Source organism: Kryptolebias marmoratus, linkage group LG7, assembly GCF_001649575.2.
Source record: "Kryptolebias marmoratus isolate JLee-2015 linkage group LG7, ASM164957v2, whole genome shotgun sequence".
NCBI lineage: Eukaryota > Metazoa > Chordata > Actinopteri > Cyprinodontiformes > Rivulidae > Kryptolebias > Kryptolebias marmoratus.
Window position 1 is genome coordinate 8368513 of NC_051436.1, and position 19370 is coordinate 8387882.

General features: G+C 37.2%; 1 protein-coding gene across 40 annotated transcripts in view; it reads right to left on the reverse strand.

Annotated features, from left to right (window-relative positions):
• LOC108234849 (protein tyrosine phosphatase receptor type D) overlaps positions 1–19370 on the reverse strand; it is a 441438-nt gene that overhangs the window by 292815 nt on the left and 129253 nt on the right. For all 40 annotated transcript variants that reach the window (XM_017414393.3, XM_017414387.3, XM_017414372.3 and 37 more), the window contains exon 4: positions 12211–12234. The gene's annotated coding sequence lies outside the window, so the exon portion shown is untranslated. The remainder of the gene's footprint in view (positions 1–12210; positions 12235–19370) is intronic.

A 19370-nucleotide genomic window follows, 5' to 3' on the forward strand; every position in this document is an offset into this window, starting at 1 on the left:
GGACTTCTATTCTGTAGCTGAAGACGTTTCGCTTCTCATCCGAGGAGCTTTCTCAATTCAGAAATAGAGAGTGTGGAGTTGAGCTTTTAAAGCTTACATCACATCTCAGCTTTAAAAGCTCAACTCCACACTCTCTATTTCTGAATTGAGAAAGCTCCTCGGATGAGAAGCGAAACGTCTTCAGCTACAGAATAGAAGTCCAGTTGTTTTTGTTTTTTAACTTTTTTTTGAACTGGCTTAAAGGTCCAATAGACAGAATGCCATAATGTTTTCTTTTCCAATACCTGCTTTACATTGTTTTACTCTTGTCCAATCTTAATTGGGGCAGCAGTGGCTCAGGAGGTAGGGGATCGACCTGTAACCGGAGGATTGCCAGATCGAACCCCCGCTCCATGTCTTTGGGCAAGACACTTCATCTACCTTGCCTACTGGTGGTGGTCAGAGGGTTTGTGGCACCGGTGTAATGGCAGCCTGCTGCTGTGGCTACAATGTAGCTTACCGCCATTAGTGGATGAATGGGTGAATGACTGACTGTAGTGTGAAGCACTTTGGGATCCTTGGACCAGAAAAAGCGCTATACAAGTGCAGGCCATTTACCATTTACTTCATTGAATTGTCAGAAACATGCAATCAAATTGTTGTGCATTCTTAAGACTGACATACAAATTTAAAAAATGGACAAAAAAGTTTCAACAGCAGTAGAGTTGGAATCTTTCAACTGGCCGGCTATCCAACCCAAAATGGGAGCTAGTTGATTAAGCTTGTGCTCACCCATGACACAAAGGTCTGTTTTTCATGTGTCAGAAAGCAAATTTTAACTCTAACAATCGTCATTTATTAAAGTAACATTGTAGATTACATCACTGACAATGACATCATCTGCTGGCTGCTATAGTGTACAATGTAACGAGTACATCTGAGCAAGTTATGACCACAGTCTGTTTCTGCTTGGTCTCCCACGAATCATGCCTCTCAGTTACACAGTTACATGCTGCATGTTCTGTGTGTGGCAGTGCCAGACCAACAGACTGGTTGGCCATCCAATGACCTCCGACACTCAACCTTCGGGGGAGCAAGGCCGTGGAAATTGTCCAAGTGGTCTTCATCATTCTCAAATGTTAAGCCAAAATGAATGCTTCACCAAACTTGGGCCAAGTGGCATCTCAAGGGAGATCACACGACTTCAGCTGCATTCTTAAAAGATTTTTCTTCTCTTGGTGCAACAATTTTCTTTGACACTGAAAACAGTTTTCATGCTTCAAAAAATAGGAACTAATAAGTATTTAATCTCTGCACTTTCTTAAACACAGACATTGTGTATTATTTAGGTATACATATACACACATAAGGCATAGGCCAAAGCGAAATTCGAGTCTTGAACCAAAATATTCCAGTTTTGTTGTATTCAAAAAAAGTATCACTGACGTTGAAAAAAATACTGCTACTGTTACTGCTTAAATCATAATCAACTATTGCCATACAAACAGTCATTGTCTTTATGATCATCACTGTCAGCTAAAACATCAGAGAATTAGCATATTATCATCACCTGAAACAAAAAGGCAGGCAGTAATGTTTTTGCTCGTATCTGTTAGCAGAATATCTCATAAACCACTTGATGGATTTTAATGAAACACTTAGATAAGACATGATGTGTTAGTAGCTCAGAGTCATCTCCATTACATACTCTGAGTGTTATCCATTACATAAGATATTTACTTAAAACTGTGGCATTAACCATAGAGTCAGTATACAACTCATTAACTTCTGGAATCATCTCAATTCTAGGTGGCTACACAGCTAATCAACCTCAGCCAACACAAATTGGCTATAACTCAGTTTTACAGATACTGAGGTAAAATTAGATGTGGTAGCTAATTCATAATAAATTGTGAGTGTTAGATCTCGTAACACTGCACAGATATTTTCAAGGTTTGAACAAAATGGCTACAATTGGCAGTGGGCAATATGCATTCCTTTAAGGAGTGGTTTTTGAAAAGATGTACAAATAAGAAAATAGAGATTTACTACCAGCTAAGTTTAGTTACAGTACTAAAGCAATAAATGGTACAGAATATTAATTTATTACCCTTCACTTTGTGGAGTAATATTGAGCACTTGAGATGCTAACGTTAGCTAGTGAATTAGCTGGGACATCTTCCCAAAAAGCAAGCACCAGATCCTTTATTAAACCATTAGATAGGCTAACTCTTTCAGCATGTTGCTAACATTTGTTTCAAGACAGCTTTTACCTAAAGAGTGATGGGTGGTGCTTTTGCAGATGTGAGATTCTGTAAGTCTTGTACCATCGGGTAGCAGAGCTATAAATGTTTGTGTTGTTTTCTGCTGGTGCCAAACAGCTGACACTGTTTTAGACACCTTATTAAAAAACACTCAAACTGCAAAAAGATCTTTGTGGTTTTAAAACCATGACTTTTTAAAATCATGTTTTTTTTTATAACTAAAAAACTGATCTATGCTTGTTACACATATCAAGTGTATCGCTAAAATTCAGACTTACAGGTTTACTTCATAAGACTGCAAGTAATGTTTTGTTTTTGAAAGGGAGAATTATATATAGATATATATATCCTGCAGTAACATTTTCAGCACACCTTTACATGTCCTGTTCTCTGCACAAATCATCTAGTCAACATAAAAGGACTAAATGATGTAGAATAAAGTAGGACTCTGATTGTTCCCCAGCCAGGTTTTGTTGTGGCTGCACACTTAATCAGCTGAGCCTATTGTGTCAGTCTTTTGACTGCCTTTGTTCATTTAATGACCAAACCCAGCAGACAATGAGGAAAGTTACATTTTTGAAGAGCAGGCTAATTAATGCTGCTTATTAGAGAGGGGAGAACAATAAGGAAGAGGGAGGCAAAAGCGGTTTGTGTGGAATGCATGCTGTGGCACATCACAAGTTTTAGACATGAGTAGAGACTTTGCATAAAAGGGGTGTCAAAACAAAGCAAGAAAGGACGAATAAACTGAAAAGCACTGGAGGTTATTGCAAAATATTAATCCCTTTCTGAACAATAGTGAGTCTAAAATAAGAGCTAATGTAGTCAATGGAGAGATGACACTAACCTTCAGACAAGGTGTTACTTCAATAATGGTACAATTATACAGCTTTTTCCTTCACAAAAAGGCCATGGACAATCAAAAGCATTTGACGTTCATATATAAGAATTAATGTTTGCCTTAAGCAGCTTTTATCAAGAAATAGTGCTGCCACAGTTTTATCTGCAAGACGACTGATTTGTCCAAACCAGGGCTGCACAGTATGTCAAAAATGTGTATGTGGGAAATATCAATTTTGAAAAAGGCACATATATTGTATGTAAGTATTGTGCAATTATTTGACAATGAGATGGACCCCCACTGTTCTTAAGCCTGTATATAACTGAGCTGCTACTGTTGGTGAAAAATTACAAACAGTATTCACAAAAGAGTTTCCACAATGTTTTAAAATGTTTGTGACGATTCTAAGTTTTCTTATATTAGACGCAGGCTTTGCTTTTGTGTAGCTGGATTTTTGGACATGTTTAAAAAAAAATTGCAGAACATTTTATTATCTCAAAATAGTCAGTGTCGTTACAGGCATCTGAAACCTATGTCAAACACTTCTCAAATTCTTTTCCAGTCAGAAAGTGAGAGAAATGTGAGACAACTTTGTGTGGGGTTGGTGGCCTACAAAACTAAATCATGACTGATTAAAGACAAGGTCCATACTGCTTGATGACGGAAGACAAAATAATTGCTGGGCTGGGGAGTGGTGCCATATTTATATGGTCCAGATTACTCAACTGACACACAAAACTATCACACCACTTTTGCTGAACATTCTTGCGACTGTCAAGCAGCAGTCACAAGCGTCAAAAATTAATTTGATTGCAAGTTGTGGTCATGCAAATATTGTGCAACAATGTTGTGATAGTGATGATTAGTAAAGACTTAAAGTAGTGACTATATGCACTTCTGACAAACTGTGTTCCAAATTTACCCGCCATATATTTGCCCCAAATTTAGTTGAGAGTTTGTAGAACAATAATGCAACATTTGTGCTACTCACAATTTTGTATTTCCAACTAGTCATCAATAGCCACAGCCCAAGATACAGGCTTACATTATGCAAATATGTTAACTTAAGTTCGGGAACAGAGCCACACCTCAACCACACCTCTAACCATCCAGCAAGCCTTTTTATAGTTAGCTCATTCTTTCAAGCTTGGTGTGTCTCATGCTCTCAACACCCACTTTCTCTTTCCTTCATCCATTCTTTCTTATCTCATCCCTTCCCCTCAACCCTTATCCCCACCCCTTCTCATCCCACTTATCCTCCTCATCTCATCTTTTTTCTTCAACTCAACTCTTGGCCGATCTCAAAGCTGTTCAATCCTGGACTCTATACCTTACAATTGCTTTCATCCATCCCTACCTCATCTCTACCAACATCAATTTTATCCATCTAGTAGGGGCCTAACCTGGCTAGGACCTTTGCCCACTGTCACAGTACCTTCCATCTGAGCATTCTCCTTCATAGCCACCAATCATAAGACATAACCATATCATTTCCTCTCCTCTAATTCTTTTCACAACTATGAATATATCTGTAAACTCACTTGTTGTGGCATGGTACCTGTAGTTAAATGCCCGCAATCAATTTAGAGAAAAATATAAGTTTAGCACAACTGATATTGTTGTTGAAATATTAAACAAAACTGCAAATGCATTTTTTTCTTAATAGTGTGCATCCATAGTCTAAACATCATTCTGTTTGCTTATATGAGAAAGATTTAGTCACTTTTCTAAAAAACCTTGATTGACGGTTATATTAAAGCAACACATGGCGTTTTTGGCATCAAGCTCTGCTTCCAATGTTGCAACACAGAACAGTACAGGGATGCTGAGGTTGAGGTTGTTTTTAGTCAGGAAAACAGAAAAAACAACACCCTCTTGACATAGAGATGGGTCCTGAAATAGCCTTTTGATTTCTCTTCAAATTGACAAAAACATGTTTGGACAAGGCTGGCATATTTAATTCCTAAATCCTTGCTTTTTAGCAAACCAAAAACTAAATAAATAGAGGGGCGCTAAAGGAAAAAAAAATGCTAATATATAGATGATAGGGTTGCAGGCTAAAGTTAAACCTAACTCTCAGTTTCATAATTAATAAATAAGCAAATAAATTACAGCATAGCTTTGAAATGAACAGATCAAACAGCAAGCAGAGGATCTAAAACTGGGAGTCCAACAAATAAACACACTTTGTCCTGTGAAGTGAGCATCTAATGTTTGGCTTCGGCACCACTCATGAAACAGAAAAAAGAAGAGAAAAAGAAATGACACTTTAATGTGCCTTCGCCATATGCTGTTAGTTTCTGACGGATGCACCGCTCCCAAGCAAGAGGAGAAACTTATTGCATTTACTACCGACACTGCTGCTGCGGATAAAATTAAAGACAGACCATCTGTTCGTTAACGCAGCTTCACTTTACCTGGATGGGAAGGAGGTTGGGTCCAATTGAACAAGTCTCTGTTTATCTAAAGGGCTCTGCATGTGGTTAGTATGGAAAGTCACACGTAATTATTTGCCATGATTTGTGACAATTAGCAAGAAAGTAAAGACTGGCCATCACAATTACAGGCAAAGAGTTGAGTGCAGTGTAAGCAGCTTTCTTAGAGAAGACTAAAAATGATACTTGAAGAATCTGTCACTCAAGTCTAATTACCCTTCAATGTATGCAAAGTCACACTAACAAGCTATCAGTCACATTTCTTATTAGGAACTCACCAAGCTGTGGTTGGGAACAGAGGAAAAACATTCAAACCAACCTAAGTTATATAAAAAGGGTGAATGTGAATCATTTTGGTGTATAATGCCATCAGCTCTCTTTTTGAATTTTCTTCCATATACAGTGATTTATAATTATTTGAGCTACTAAGGATTATTAAATTGTAAAAAGTAATGAATAGTCTCTAATGTTTATGGTAGTTTCATTATAATGGAGACACAACACATCAACCAGAAATGCAGGAACAGAACATAACAGCCACAGAGTGGCAAGTGGCTCAGGAGGTAGGAGTTCCTCCTGTAACTGGAAGGATGCTGGTTCGAGCTCTGTCCGTCTCAGCCATTGTGTCCTTAGGGAAGACACTTCACCTGCCTTGCCTGCTGGTGGTGGTCAGAGTGCTCGGTGGCGCCGGTGTAATGGCAGCCTCACTTCTGTCAGCCTGCCCCAGGGCAGCTGTGGCTATGATTTAGCTTACCACCATCAGTGTGTGAATGGGTGAATAAATGATTGGGGTCCTTGGACTAGATAAAGCGCTATACATGTGCCATTTTACCATTTTTACCATTACAGGTTACCAATTTGAATGTCATTGAGTGAAAGTTAGATCCAGATAAGGCTTTGTAGGAAGTGTTGTGGTCAGATGAAACCAAAATTGCTTTATGGCATCAATTCAAGAAGGAAGGTGAAGGCTGAGCATGAACCAAAGACCACAATCCCCATAGTAAAGCATGGAGGTGGAAACATATTGTGTGGCTGTTTTCCTGCTATGGGTATGATACATCTTCACCACATTGAGGATCCAATGAACAAGCTATGTTCCAATAAAACCTTGTGTGAGAAACTTCTTCCCATCAACCTAAAAATTAAGAACAGGTTTGGGTTGTCCTTCAGCATGACAATGACCAAAATCAAATCCCCAAAACAATGGAGTGGCTAAAAAACCTTTAAGGACATGGAGTGTCATAGTCAGTATCCAGACCAAAGACCTTATGCAAAACTGTTTCCATGTGGAGCAGTAAAACAAGTAAAACATGCAGGACAGTAACACTCAAGGAACAGGGTTGCCTACCCCTGGTCTACACAATAACCTAAGGATGGGGATTTAAGAAATTTTATCTCTGTAGCTCATTTGTTTAAAAATATGATCAAGCCGCCAAAGTTTTGGGGCATTAAAACCAAAAGTTGACATGAGACCGAGAAAAAAATAAAAACTGGAACTGTTGACAACAATCGTTCTTGTTTGGACGGCCTATCAATCCTTGAGAAAATCTGTAGAGGGAAAGGCCAAGAAATCTAAAGGATTTAGAGTTTCTGTAAAGAGCAGTGGACTAAAATCTCTCCTAAGATGTTAATAAATCTGGTCTGTTTCTTCAGTTCCTTCACATTAGACACCACTGCTTAACATTTTTACAACTTTTAGCCATTTTTAATGATCTTGTACGGTTTGGGCTTTATTTTATTTTTTTGCTTGTCACTATGTTTTCATGTGGTGTAAAGCAATTCATAATGCCAATCACTGTATGAAAGATGCTATATAAATAAAGTTTGATTTGATTTGACCAATTACAGGAAATATCTTACCACATTTTTTCAACAAAGGTTTCTCCACCAAGTACTAAGTTACATTTTGCTTGGGGATTAATTATTTCACTCAGTGACATGCAAATTAATTTGCAACTTATGTAATTATTTGTTTTTTGCTGATAGTCTTTAAATGAGCAAACATAGATAATCAACAAGGGATCAAGTTATCATTTCCCCCACAGTACATTTGAAAAAAATATATTTTAGTAAAAAGAACAGCACAAATGTCCAAATTACACTTAATAAAAACACTTAAATACACTCAAAATATTTATTTTATTTTTATGTTTTCAATGCAACATTGGATTTTTCCAGGACATTAAAAACCCAGATGGAGACATAAAAAGCCCTGTTAAATCTATGAATAGCATTGTTCTTAGCCTCTGAGAGATGACAAGAACATTTCAGAGAAGCCCGCTATGAAGCATTACAAAGCTATCAGAGCTTTGGATCCTGTCCATGCTGGCCTTTTATCATTTTTTTTTCTTTACCAACCACAGATCTACTTTTAGACTTCATCGGCTTGATGGTATTTGTTTAACTGAGCAGCCAGCGATCACTCTCCTCTCTGCCAGTGTCGTATCACTGATCGAGTGTGGCTCGATCCCTGTCTGAACGGAGCGGCTGCCAGACAATAATGCAATCATAACGGGCGAAGAAAAACGGGGCTCCTATTTCACTGCTGACGATACAGGAATGAACTCTTTGTGCTCTTTCTTTTTCATTTTTCCATCTCCAACACCCCTGAGCTTACTACAGCATAATATGGCAATTGTAATTCCTTGCCTATAGCTTAGCTTTGTAATGAAGAGTGTGGAGGAAAAAAAAAAAAAAAAAACCTGGACGTTTCAGTGGAAACCATAAGAAAAGACTTCCAAGAATTGTTCAAAGCAGAAAAAGATTTTTCATTTATGTATTTTTTTTGACAGGGACAGAAACAAATGTCTGTACTAAAAATAAAGTTGGTGATTTTGCAGAAAAAAAAAGGTCTGCCTGGAAATGAAAAGTAGATAATCTGATCTTCACTTGCCTCTTTACATCAGCAAGACAAAATGTGGCTGCAAATTAAAATGACAGACCTTTTGAAGCGAGGTTCTGTGCAAAGGTTATGAGAAATTATTATCTTACCTGTTGTAGATAGCTCTTTCAGTAATTTCCGTTTCCAGGAATTTAAAAGAGGAATTGTGCAGTTCTTGTATGCATATTTGCAAAAAAAGACAAATTGGAGCTGGAAGTCTACCAACTTGGATGCTAAAAAATAGAAATTGATAACTCTCCTTTTTATTTCTTCATTATAATTGCACATTATTGACAACAATTGGTTGGGATTTCTGAAGATATTTACAAGTCATTGGCACATTACATGGTAATTACATAAAATTCTTTGGTTATTCGCAAATGCAAATAATGGCAGCAACAGGCAGCTGTAGCATTTAGGGTACTTCCAACAAGGATATAATATTTTTGCCAGTATACTCATGTAAAAGTGTCAATGTAAAGGTTTATAAAGTAGGGTTTATAGGAGCTGCCATGAAGTCTTTAAGACAGCATCAGTCATCTTTAGTCTTTGTCCCACTCAGACTTGCGGTCAGAATCAAACTACTTCTCCAAAGTAAGGCTGTTCAAAGAGCCATCTACACAGGTAAGATGTTATTTGTTAATACCCTTTCCACATAGCCCCACTTCAAAACATCTGAACTTTCCCTTTAAGTGAAGCGTTGATTAACAACAAGCGAATGCCTGGAAATAGGTTGAACATTTGAGTTAGAAGAGGAAACATCTTTCCAGCATCCATTATCCGAACATTATTTAAAGCTCTCACTCCAACACTGAGGCTTTAATGTATTGTGAATTGCTGACCTTGAACACATCAACTATATGTGATATTTCAAAAGTCTAACAGCTTTTAGTCTCGACAAAGAGCACTCCTCTCATCCGGCGTGCTGTAGTGGACGTGAACCTGCGCTGCCCACCCCCCACAGATGCCTGGTGTGATGTTTGACAGATTTCTCCCTCTCCTGCTACGCTCACAGTAAATGTCCATCTGGCAGCTTCCCATGGGTACTTATTATTCTCAGCTAGCCAGGGGTTTTCTTTTTTTTCGAGCAGTCAGCTAGTGCCTGCCTCAAAGAGTTGAGAGCCGGACCAGAACTGCTCGCAGATACTCCGCCAAACTAGTGAAATCATTTTAGGGCAGTGAGTTTTCAGTTACACAATAAGGTGTCTCCCGATGCTTTTTCAAGCATGATGAATCAAGTGAACTGAGAAAAAAAACAAGCTTTTGAGACATCACAGTAATATCAGGATTTGGGAACCTATTTTTAGCACAATCCACAAGCTCCACCTTGGAATGAGATGATTGATTTTTCCCTCATGAGCAGATGCTCGTAACCATTGGTTCTGCTGTCCTGCTCCGACACCCTGCTACGCTCGAGTCAGTCATGCTGTTGACCTCTATCACATCCCTGCCACCTGCTGAGTGTCTCTGAAAACAGTCCGACAAAACAGTGGATGCAGCACTTGTTCTGGCACTCGGCGGCTAAAACATTTTCACATATTCCATCTAACCCTGACGATCCTCTGTCTGCCGCATGCGCCGCTGCTTCGATTCATGCTTTCCTTTCACTAGAAAGTCCAAAAACATCAAATGAAAAATAAAATAAAATAAAAGATGAGTGCCGTTTTGATACAAATGAGAAAAGAAAGCAAGGAGACTCAAAAGAGCTCAGAGATCATAACCCTTACAAGTAGAGGAGAGCTTCTGGGACTAGATGCACGAATAATGTGCTATTTGTAAAACACAAACAAGTCTTTATAGAAGAAGAATGAGTGCACCTCACTCATTCTTTAGACCAGGGCTAATCAACAAAATTTGCTCAAGGACCATAATATTTTCTGAGCACACAGTGTGGGGGCCTGAGTTTGATTAGTCATGTTTCTGGTAATTATGGACAATATGTACATTTCTGTTGACATAAATAGATGGCATGTGTCTTACGCTTTATTTTTCAAACATAATGAACAATTTTCCACATTTTCTTTTTCTTATTGAGACATTTGTTGGGACTAGGTACAAACATATAAAACCTGAAAAAAGTGAAAAAAACAAACAAAAAAACAATAAGAGCTATGATAATATCCTAAAATTATCATAATTAATAAAATTAATTAAAAATAAACAACAGTAGTTTTGAATTAGACAAAACCAGCAATGATTTATGGTTTAATTGATATCTAAACATTATCTGAACATCTATAAATGTGTAGGCTAAGTTTAACTTGGTCTTAAATTCAAAATTCTGTACAGAAATAAGTATCTGCATTTAGCTCAGATTGGTAGGAATAGGAAAGTGATGGCCAATACGACTCTGTGACATTTTAAAGATTGTATTCTACTATGTTAACAAGCTAAATTTTCAAAAAAAAGTGCTATGGAAATTTAGATTTTGGCTATACTACATTACAAGACCTAACAAACCTGATCAGCCACTCTGACTGGACGAGGCTTTGCTGTGATGAACTCCATGAGCTGGGTTACAATTAACTTCTTTTTCAGACTGAGCATAATTTCCTAATTAAATAATTATGGGCTGGGTGAAATGAGCACACAGGACAAATTTAGCCTGGGGATCACGAGTTGATATCACATTTTTAGGCTGCTTTAAAAAGGTTTTCAGATGTGTTTAAGACGGGCAAGAGACACAGAAAAAAAAAAAAAAAAAAGAATTTGACCAAAAACAAAACCAAAATTGTCCTAAATAAGATGGACTTTTGGTTGCCTAGTATGATTCAGTAAAACTGCACTTTTACTTTGCAGTTTTCTTTTCATTGTTCCAAATTTCATGACTCTTTTCATATCCAGTGTTTTAATTATAGATCATTGTCTGCATCTGTTAATGACTAGGAAAGAACATGGGTTGGTGCATGTGCTGAAAATTTCATATCTGAAATACATAAAAGAAAAAAAACATGCACACACTCACAAAGGGAAAGCTTTAAAAACAATACTAATGCACAGTTCAGCCACAGATTTAATTTAGTTCAACTCCTTTTTGTCACTACACAACATACAGCAAAATTACGCTTCTCAGACATTCATGAGATTAGTTGACAGCATATCTAGTGAGATTAGGTTTTAGTGAGGATTTTTTCTATAGCTCCACAGGGTTTGGTAGGGAGATCAAAGGTGTGTTTAGTCATGAGACTACACAGAGTTTTATGCATATGATTTTAGAAATCACACTAAAGTATCAGTTAATTGCCCTTTTTTAAGTCAGAGCAGGAAAGTTTAACTTCATCATGAGTTGGAGAGGAACTTTTGACTTCATGCCAGTGCATAACAGATGTCAACCCAGTAATATTAAAGAATCTAGTAAACATTTGGACACTGTTTACACCTTCTGAAGGTTCATGTTAAAACACCGAAATGTCAGGGTTCAAACTTAGTCATGTTAGAATTATTTAGTCTTTCCAAACACTCACCAGTGTGGAAACAATTCATTTCGGCTTCCTCACATCAACACTGTGGCTGTATTCTTTGAACAATCTGGGCCATTTGATTCTCATTTGAATAAAATTCTAATTAAAAGCCCTCATTCCGTTTGTCACAAAGAAATAAAACAAAAATCTTTCACATCTTTGGGAAACAGGACTGGTGAGGATTACAGAGTGCTGCATGCCTTAATGGGCAAACAGCAGCATCCCGGTGCCCCCTTCAGCTCTTACTCCTATGTGCCTCTGTACTATATGTTTATGCATTCACATCACTCTCAAAAACAAGACGACTCTCACTCTAGAGGGCAGCGCGATGAAAAATGAAATGACTTACCTAGTGTGGAAATGTTGGCAACATCTGTGAGCATACCATTGGTGAATGAGGGAGCAGAGGGGTGGAGGGGGGGAGGGGAAGAGAAAGAAAACAAAAAAGAAATGTCAGCAAATTACAATGTACAGCAAGCTAAACTTCAATACAGGCTGAGGTTGTCACAAGCTTCCTTGAAAAATGACGGTCTACTAGCGTTGTACAGACTTGGGGTTAGGAATAGTCCCCATCAAAAGAAAGGAGGCGGGGGGGGCATGAAGCATCTTAGATAGTCTCCCCTGAGGATCCTACGTTTGCACAACTTGCATTAATATTTGTCAGTCTTTCAAAATTTTAAGGGTGGTGGCAAAAAAGAGTTCACGTAGACAACTAATCCATTACCAATACGTCTGCCCCCCCCGTTATATAACCACACTGAGCAAACAAATGTGCTCAAACACACACACACACAAAAAAGAAGAAATGTTCCTACTCCCATAAGTCTGAGAGATAATTTATTATCTCACCACGTGTGCTTAGATGGGCTACATTTCCCCAAGCTTGTTAGTCCATGATGTACAGTACCAAAGGCATAATAAAATGGCGGTCCCGCCCGGCCCACAAAGACTTTAGACTAGCTCAACAGAAGATTAACTGGTAGGCCGGAAAAAGCAACCCTTGACGACACCTTCACTAAGTCATATCTCTGAAGATTTATGGAGAAGAATATTATGACTTGGTGTCCCCTTTAAAACAAAACAAAACAAAAACAACTGCTGCACCAACTCTGCCGTCCAGAGACAATTCAACTAGAACGCAGCAACTGGCAGCCTGTAAACCTGTTTGCTTTGGAATGTGAAAGATTAAGTCATAAATTAAACTTTATCCAACATAATCAGTTTGCTTGTTCACAGCAGGTGATCAGGCCCATCCCGGACACTAGCACTAGGAATAGGAATAGCAATAGGAAACCCTGCTGCTTTATCATTAACTATGAGAGTCATATGACATATATCATATGACCCCCTGGATGCCTTAGCACACACAAAAATGATCAAACTGAGCTTAGATTTGGTGTGGCAGTAGCTGAGAGTCACTCCCAACACACAGTCTAAGCACTAACAAACTGTGCAAAAGTTTTGTTTAAGATTTTGGCATGCAAAGCAGCTGGCGAGGCACATTCTTTCAGTAATTCTACTTTTAGTTGCAAGTTTTGCATTTGGAATTGGAACAAAAAAAAACCCCACAAACTGGACATGTATGTTGAACATGTGAAACATGTTTTGCTCATGTTTCCCATGTGATTTTAGAATATTTTCTACATGTGGACGTAGTAAATTCAAGTTTATTTTCTGTAAGACTATATATGTACAGTTTTTGACTAGATTCAAAGAAATGGATGACTAGAAACACTTTGGGGGTCAAAAATAGTTGCCCATGTTCTTGATTATTGTGTGGTCTACATTTCAGATTACAAGTCGTCAATTTGCATTTAGGACAGAAAAAGCTGCATATGCTTTAGGATCAGATGTTCAATAAATGACAAATGCTCTGCATTCATTTATAAAGTATATTTTAAAACTTGAAGTTCTCAAAGATTTTTACAATGTGAGCTAAATTTCTAACTACAGCCAAACATTACTGTCAAAACAATTGTTTGTTCGAACAATTAAAAGGAAATACAGATGTTTATCTGTTAGAACAGGAAATAGCAAATAAGTATTTTTCCATATTTCATTTTCTCTTTTCTTATTTTCAAACTCCATACTTTTCTGAGCTTCACACGTAGAAACCTTGAAGAGTAAACTGCTTTTAGTGCTTTTCTTTCAGATGTTAATATTGTCTGTCTAAATGTTCTCGTTATTCATTGTTATTAAATGTATTTCCTTTTGTTTGACTTTATCATAGTATTACAGTTTCTACAGTTTTCCAATTTAAGTACAGTTAAAAAGAAAAATACAACCAAAATTTGTGAAAAAAAAAAAAAATCAAAGGTGGAACATTGTCAAACACCTTTGAAAACCCCAATTATATAATTTTTTTGTTGTTTGTTTATGGCAGTAGAAGTTGAAATGAGTCAGACTATTGTAACCAAAAATGTGACTAATCAAAGGCTGTTCCTCCACTGATTCATTAAAAAAAGTATGGCACTTGACTTTTTTTTTTGCTGACACTTGCTATAATTTTATTATTCTGGTACACCAAATGTGTTTTCTGCAAAATGTTTCTAGCTAAAGTACAGTTTTACATGCTTGTAGATGTGCAATAAAACAAGAAAATAATGTTGACTAACACTAAGTAGGAGTATAAAATGGTAGATTCAGGGCTAAGTTTACTGTTGCTTACAGTGCAGCCCAGTTGTGTTGCTAAGCAGAATCCGGAGGTAATGTGATTTATCACCAATGATGTCTGTCTCCCTGCATTCATTTACATTTTTGGTGTGCACGCAACAAATCCCCAGGTGCATCAAGAATGAGAAAATGTGATTACAATGTCTGTTTTGCATGTAGGAACAAATCTATTTCCAGGCAGAAAGGGGGGTAAAGGAATGGGGTTCAGTCTCTGGGACACTCATTAGAATTCTGTCTGACACACATTCACACTGTTGTGCTATTGTTGTTGCTAAACAGAGAGCTCAGCTGAGGACCTTGAAGCTTCATGCAGGGAAAATTGGACCCAGGGGAGGGGAGGGGGGGTAGCAGGGACTGATGTCAGACTTCAAGAGGCTCTAGAAGCACCTGGGGTTTCAATGACATTAACATTGGTGTTTGTTTGGAAGAAAAACAACTGGAAATGATTCTTGGACGGACCTAACTGGTACAATAAAAGCTAAAGGAAACATCTGGCATGTTGAAGATTTTTTTTTTTCTTCGCCCCCCATCTTAAAACATGCTGGCATAAATTGTTAAAAACCAGACAAATTTGGTGCATCTAAAATCACAAAATTCAAGTTAACACAGGTGTCTTTTTAAAGAAAGCTTCATGGTTTAGTTTTTTTTTTTTTTTTTAACAACGGAGCCAACCATTCATGCTGCAAAGAAAAATGAGTAACCTGAAATACTACACTCTCAATCATTACGCATTTCTTCTTCTTCTAATCACATTTTGTTGTTTTAAAAGAGAGATTCTTGTGCTGCAGTGAGGATTATTGATTTTTCTGAGTCCTGTGGAGGAAATTTGGATGCCTGGCCAATCAAAACCAATGGAGGAAGTGGAGGCCTAAGTGGATTAGACGAGTAGGGATGGTGGAGAGAAAGAGAGAGAGGGGGAATCTAAAGAGAGAACCCAATGCGTTCAATAAGCCCTTACTGTGAACCAGGAAATAGATGGAAGACTCAGACTTTTTGTACACCCTTTTCCCCCACCCTCTCCTGTTTTAAGCAGATAAGCTGCTTTCAGGGTCTTAGTTATGCTGTGTAGAACCCCCAACACGATATAGAAACTTTTAACAGCTTAAAAAAGAAAAGGAAGATGGAAAGCTAAAAGTCTGTTCTTCATGTTGTCTTTTCTGTTTGAACAAGATGGATTTGAGGATGTCTGGAATGGTCAGTGTTGGTGGTGAATTAACAAAAATCTCTGTAAAGCATTTTACTTTTTAGACATGGGTTTTAGTGTAGGATTTATGTTAAGTCTTGCCCTGACCAATTGATGCAAAAAGAACCAAAATGGCTTTGCAACAGTAATAAAGTGGCTGTTTTGGTGTTTTTCATAGTTTGAAGGCAGGCCCAAAATCTACTATCATTCACTCACAATTTGCAACCCAGCTGAATGAGTAATTGATATAACATTAGGGACTACTGCAATTTGAACTTGTTTAATCAAATGGATAGTCTAAAGAACGAACACACACATGGGCACATACACAGAAGAGTTATATTTTTAACTACCGATTTGTTTAGATATGAAAAAGTGATCCCAATTTCTGATTGGGTCAAGACAAGAAATAAGATGTTTCCTGTTTTTAAAAAAATCCCATTACAGAGGATTGATTCTTCTCATTTTCTTTGGTTGAGATGTTGCAAGGAATGGAATGTCATAAATTTATAGACGTGCTACTCTTGGGGCCTTGTCTTATTTTTTTGCCACTGACAAAGTTTTAACAAAACTGCTGAATTAAGCATTCCATGCTATAGTTTTTTTTCCCCAAAAAACAATTGTCACTAATCATGACAGGATTAGAATAAAAAGACAGATGAAGAAAAACTTATGAATACAGCTCCATTGTTGTTTTGGTTCCAAGGGCACAAAGTGACAGTGGGCATGTGCAAAATAGGACGCTTTAATAGGACAGATGGAAACCAAGAATGACTGCACCTGCTGTAATTATTTTTGTTGATTTTTTATTTTTTTATTTTTTTTTAGTTTACCAAGGTAGTTTTATCCTGTTATTGAGAGCACACGTTTTGTTTTCTTTAGATAATGAGATGATTATGATGCAAAAATGAGTGGTTCTTGTTTTCCATCCAGTTTCATCACTTAGTATCGTCTCTGTTGTGACACCTGGGTGGTGATCTGTAACAGTAATGTGTTGATCAGTGATGGATGGACCTTGATGCAACATTTTCAGTTTAAATCAGCTAGACTGTTCTGATGTAAAAGGTAGTATGCCTTTTGATTGTGATTTTGAGATCATTTCTGGTTATGAAAAACAAGCTCTTCAAGGTCAAACTCAATAAATTAACCCGTTATCTTGAGACACAATTGTTAGTTTGAGATAATGACATAATTAAACCATTATCACAGCTAAACAAGCTTTGTTATCACAAGATAAACTCATTCTAGATAAAGTCATGAAAATACATTTTGAAGCATGTCCTCTATTGACTTCCATACAATGCTCATCCAGTATATACCATATACAAAATGTTACCCTAATATAGGACCATGTAACACTGAATTATACCCAGATAATTACAAACTGAATAAATGAACTTGTGCCAGATATCCCAACTGACAAACTCAAAAATAGAAGATTGAACAATAAAGCCTCAAACATAATATGGACCACAAGACCTAGAAATCCTCAAAGGTGTTTAAGTACAATTATATATAGTATTTAGTGTTCCAAATCATGCTTGAGGTATTTAAGAAAAGGTAAACGCTGATATGTTGGCTACAAATGTTGCTTGGGAACAATTGCTGGCCATTAAAACCACATCCTGTTTGATGCCATGTCTAACAGGACATTTTAACAATTTTGGCCTGACTGAAAGAGGCTGCCTCCATATTAAACTGTTACTATCAGTCTTCAAGTCTTCCAGGTATTAACAGTACTTTACAGGGTGCACAAAATGCTGTTTAGCCATAAAATTGTTGAAAGAAACACGTGGCAACAAAGAATTGACCTTTTCCGTGAATTTGGATTAAATGTAAGAGCCATCATCTGTCCTTGGTGGGATCTTTGGGGTGGGATGCTTTGTTGCAAGTCCTCTGAGACTTTGCAGCTTTTATACAAGGACATCAGCTTCCCTCTGGGAGGATTCTTTTTGACACAGCCATTTTTGACTCGCCTCATTCATCACATAGCACTTGGTGCACAACAGCAGGGACGAGATTAAAAGAATTAGTGGAGCTACAGTAGTTCTTCAGGTCACTGACAACAAACCTCAACCACCTAAATCCACAAACAAAACTCAGTATTTGATAAAGATTTGAAATGATTTAAAAGGCTTCATTGTTTCTAAACCAGTAAAATATTGCAGTTAGTGTTACAGATACAGTTCAGATCTCCTGAAGTGGAATTCTGCAGAAAGGGTATGAACAATTAATATATATTGATGAGCTAACACCTAATCTGAGCAAAGCTAAAACTTAAGTGGATTGTAGTCATTTTAGAGGAACTCAAATCTCAAAATTTTATAGCTGTGTATGTTCAACAATTTAATAAACTTTTGCATTGAAGTCAGTTTTGCTTAAGCTGGTTATTTACATAGAAATCTATGGTTATTAGCTAATGCAAATAGCAACAGCGGCAGCTAGCTTTAGCACTTCTGGTTTAGTCTGAGGCATCTTGAGTGCTACAGATAGGCATGTAATGCAAAATTAACAACAAAGGAAAGATTATCAAATATAATTTGCCTGAACTGCAATACATTTAAGACTGAAGTTGTTTTAAGACTGCAGCAATGATTTTTGGTCTAGCCATTAGCTCATCAAAGCTATTTACAACAGGTACAATTATATACGTTCGTACACTTTCCATAGACCCCCACTTTCAAAACCTCTGACCTACTATGCTGCAGAATGAACTTGTAATGTAAAGCTTTTAACCCAAGCATCCCCAAATCACACAACATTTATCTGATTCTCTAAAACATTGTTCACTACAAGAAATGTCTATGAATACTGGGGCTTTAAAACTCAAAAGGAAATAACCTACTTGCAAGCTAGTTAATCAAAATAGTTTTTAAAAATCATTGTGAAATTCTGTCAAATCAGTAACTGCCCACATTTTTTCCTATCCACTGTTGCAATTTTAACTAGTCAGAAATTAAAGCTGAGTATAGTGTCAGGACTTTTTTTTTCCTCCCTTAAACAGCTCCATTTTTTAAACATTTCTTTTTAATCAAAAATACCAGTTTTGCCGTATATACATTTGATGGTGATGTTGCCTTCTTTTCATAGGAAGACTTATGGAAATATCTCACATTTAGAGTTCTGTATAAAATTTAAAGCATGAAAACATCAGAGCTCAATCAGCCCCTGCCTTTTATATGTGTACTTCAAGCATACATGGTTATTTTTCTCAAAAATAATTACAATCAGTTGTTGGTCAGAATGATGCATTTAACCAGAGCAAGTAGCTTAAAACTACACTTACAACTCCAGCATTTAGCTCCACTTTAAAGGCACTCAATTTCACCACTGCAGTCCATTTTCTTTGTGCTCATTAAAGATTAATTCCAGTAATCGGTGCAGCAGACATCCTTTTAGAAATTGGTGGCTTTGCTTTTCTTCTAGTCACTTAGTATCACGCACCAAGTTGTGTACGTACACTCGCACAGCTTGAGAGAGCAACAGCAGGAGAAAAAGTTCACTGTCCAAAATGGCTGCAGGACTGAATGGCCACTAATTGGAAATCAAAAGCAGTGGAGCTGGAAAGCAGCTGTGAAGGAACAACGGAACATCAAGCTCTTGTTGCTCAATTTAGACCATGACAAAATGAAAAAAAAAAAAAAAAAAAAAAA